At 41.7% G+C, this 3,974-nt stretch overlaps 1 protein-coding gene across 1 annotated transcript in view; it reads left to right on the top strand.

Moving 5' to 3' along the window:
* The window catches only part of prkx (protein kinase X-linked), a 36,831-nt gene that overhangs the window by 14,665 nt on the left and 18,192 nt on the right, over nucleotides 1-3,974 (top strand). The window lies entirely within an intron of this gene.

The raw sequence follows: 3,974 nt of genomic DNA on the forward strand, positions 1-3,974 counted from the left end.
GGTAAACGTCCCATGCTGCGTTCATGCAGGCTCGGAAATGCTGAAGCCTACAGAACAAACATCGGTTATAAAAACCCGATACCGATAATTCCCGATATTACATTTTTTAGTGAATACATCCCTACTTTATACTGCTGGGAATTTAATGTATAATAATACATTATAATGTATTAGTTTATTTCTATTTGTATTTCTATTAATAATGTAAATCTCCAAGGTAACTAGTCACTAAAGTTACAAATAAATGTAGTGGAGTAAAAAGTACAACAATTGGCTCCAAATTGTAGTGTAGTACCTTAGAATTTTTGTTTGTTAAACTGCTGTCTTTCTGTCAGTGTGACAGCATTCACTTTAAACATGTCAAAGGTTGGACCTCAGCAGATTGCCGCTGTGACATTTACGTCAAAGTGACTCGATCATTCAAACACGAGACCAACATGGAAAATTACCAGCACAGCTGTGCAATGACGCATGTTTTAAAAGGCTTTACTTTTGCTGCTGGGTTACAGGTGATTGAATCAGACCAGAACTTTTTTAAATTGCATCTTTTTTGGATACTTACACATAAAACAGAAGCTTTGTTTAGTTTTTTTGGTTCATTTCTTCCCACAGTGTGTGCGACTGCTGCTGACTGACAGTCGGGGATACTCTGCTCTCGGCTCTTGGTGTTTGATGCTTGATTGATTGTCAGTAGGAAGTGAATGACAAAGCAGCTGTCACTCCACACTGTACCTCTGAGCTCGTACTGTACGTCCTCCCGCAGGCTGTGCTGCTTAGTAAGCTACACTTAGATTTAGCCTGTCTGTATGCAACGTGGATTTGTTGGAAATTCCTAATTCAACTTGGAATTGAAAGTGTTGTTTGGAAGTCACCCTGTTCCACAGGATCCATTCTCATTCTAAACTAGCGGCTTGTATTGGTTTCAGTTCTTCCCTTCTTTAAAGACTTGAACCCGTTCTTTCAATTACAGGAAATGAGTGGTTGAATAATTAAAAAAGACCATTGAACATTTTACATCTGAGGGGCGGAATTATGGCTTGTTGATGATTATGATTATGATTAGTAAAAAATTTTTGATAATTACTACTGGTTGCCTGTGGTTCCCTCTGGGTTAAGTCCCGTCTAATGAGCTTTATTTGAAGGGTCTCGAGATGTCAAACAGGATTAGAAAAAATGTAGTTCTGCTGCACAACATGTGTTATTTGAATGATTTTACCTGTACAGGTCTCTCAAAGTGATTATTAAATTAACAAAATGACATATAATTCTGAAAAATGTTTACATTTATAAAATGAATACTTCAATAACTAAGTATTTCTACTGTTGACCTTGTGATCGTCAAGACGACAGATAAAATAGTGCCAGCGTCCTATCAGTGAGTATTAAAATTGTATTGAGCTGCACTAATTACTATTAAATTAAAGCTAAGGTCGGTAACAATGGAGAAACTACCAAGAGACGTCTAGATGTTGAAAATATCCAAACTTCTGGTCTCCAAAGCCAGTCCCCCAACACACATGAACACACACTGACTGAGAGGAGCACACTGAAAATTGTCATCGCTAACCGTATCCAACTACCTCCTGTCTGATTCATACATAGTTCTACATACTGTATAGTTCAGGAAAATAACAAATTACCCCTAAAACAAACCACATAATTACCGGTCCCTCAGTTCTCACCACAGCCACACTGCCAGTTGACTCCAGTTTGACCTGTTCCTTTATCTGAACTTTTTGTTCGTAGCCTTTTTTACGTCTGCGTTTCTTTTCTTGCCCTCTGATAATCAATTAATTGTTTTAAGAGCAATTGTTCAAATTCTTTGGTTTCAGCTCCTCAAATGTGAATATTGTCTTTAGTCCTCTATGGCAGTAAACTAAATATATTTGGGTTGTGGACAGAACAAGACATTTGAGGCCGTCACATTGAAACAGTGATCAACATTTTTCACCATTGTCGGATATTTTATAACAACTAATTGCTTAATCTAAAAAAACATCAACAGATTAATGGATGATAAGTATAATTAGTTGCAGCACCTGTGGTTTAGCCTTTGATAAGATTTTAAGCTAATGCATTCATCTATTACTCCAACTGGAATTCTTGGGTTGTGTTTCATTGTCTTGCAGGTGCCTCACGCAAAAGAGCAGAGCAGGGCTGTTATCAGTCTGAATCCCTGCCCTCAATCTGTTTATAATGAAGTGCTGCTCGGATTGACTTAATAGTGTTTGAAACCCCTCTCTGATGGCAGAACTGGAAGTCTGCGTCCTTTTTTTTTTTTTTTTTTTAGAAACCGGTAATCTTACAATGTGCACCTTAACCCCATTTGTTCATCGTGTCAAGACTGCAAAGGCACACAAAAGACACAGAGTTGTGGAGAGGGGGAGGCAGAAAGCTGGAAGGAAGCTGCAACGGCAGACTTTTCACACCAAGTTCGCGTGAGGAGAGTCAGAAGACGTGATCAGAAGTTTTAAGGACTAGTTTGTTTCACGCTGTTTGCTGCATGCATTTCCTCTTTGTATTTAATTAGTTTGGCCCATTACCCATGACATGATTAAGTTGTTAAACAGTTGTAGATCTTTAACTATTCTTGACAAACACACTGTCTGACATTGGAGGAATAAGAAAAAGCCATCTTTCTCATGCCCTGTGTCCCTGTGTGTGTTCAGTGTCCTTGAAAAGCTCATATTTTCTTCTGGGAATTTGAGGGTATCCTCCCAACTCCAAAAACCCCCGGCAGTGCTACTGAAGGGCAAACTTCCCCCAACCGATGTCATTTAGTCTGAATTAGATATACAGTGAGCGAGGCCTCCTGGCGACCTCGGCGGAATTGAAAAGATGCACTGTAGAGGAGAAGAGACGGCTTTATATCTGCACTGCAGCCTCACTTACTGCTGCGTTTCTCCCGAGCGTTTCACCCAGTTGCTGCGTTGACCCCCGCTGACATGTAAACATAATGGAGTAAGATTACATTTTCCCCCAGACTGGGAGAGCAAAACAGATGGGGAGTAGATACCTCTCTGATGTGCAAGTGACTCACTTATATAAATGGAGGGCAGCAGAATTGCCTAGGATAGGAAGACAACTGCCTCATTGCCAGTAGCTCTCTTGTACTTTTCCCTGTTCAGGACGTGATGGAGCGTCGTCATGGCGCTGGTCCTCCCCGTGCTGCCACAGTGTCCCCTGCTGGCAGACACGCTCATCAACACATTTCAAACATGATGCCCAAAGAGTAACAACACGTGTGTCTTCTCTCCACTGTGGGCACGCCTCATCTATACCCGACCCCTATTCCCCCAACATCAGCAGCCTCCTCATCCTCCATCGGGACCAACATCATTTCCATACAAATTACCGTCACCATGGCAACTGGCCGAAAGAGGTCATTACCCAGGTGATATCGGTGACAGGCGATGAAAAGCTGGCGCCAGGCCAAGTGCTCTTCATCAGAGGACAAGTAGCTTTCACGGAGAACACTGTGCATGTTTGTTTCACATGCACAGCGTCAATCAGCTGCTCTGTCAGCCCGGAGGACTGAGAGCCAGAGGCAAATAATCCGTTTCAGGCTTCCTGTTATTGTTCACGCTCACCGGGCATCCTTCACTCATTGTCAGATACTTCTATCCGGACTCTCGCCCTCATTACGCTTTCATCCTGCGGTTGTCCCGGCCAATACCAACTGACACTGCTATTACTCCTGTATCCACACAGAGCTCCTATATCATCATAGTACTATAAAAGATGACACTGCAGGGTCAGGTGACATGAACAGATCACTTTACTCACGGGTGTTGTCTTGCGCAACTAGAGTCTCTCCTTTTACACACAGTGTGTAATGTACGGATGTATACAGACGAGCAGAGGCTTTCGCTTATCACCTGTGAAACAGTATCAGTCACTAAACATGCTGACAGTGGGGAAGTTGCTTAATATGTAACATTTCCACATTAAAATGTCTATAAACGCTAGACCTA

Source organism: Morone saxatilis, unplaced genomic scaffold (genome assembly GCF_004916995.1).
Source record: "Morone saxatilis isolate NCDOM2014 unplaced genomic scaffold, NCSU_SB_2.0 Contig6, whole genome shotgun sequence".
Taxonomy (NCBI): domain Eukaryota; kingdom Metazoa; phylum Chordata; class Actinopteri; family Moronidae; genus Morone; species Morone saxatilis.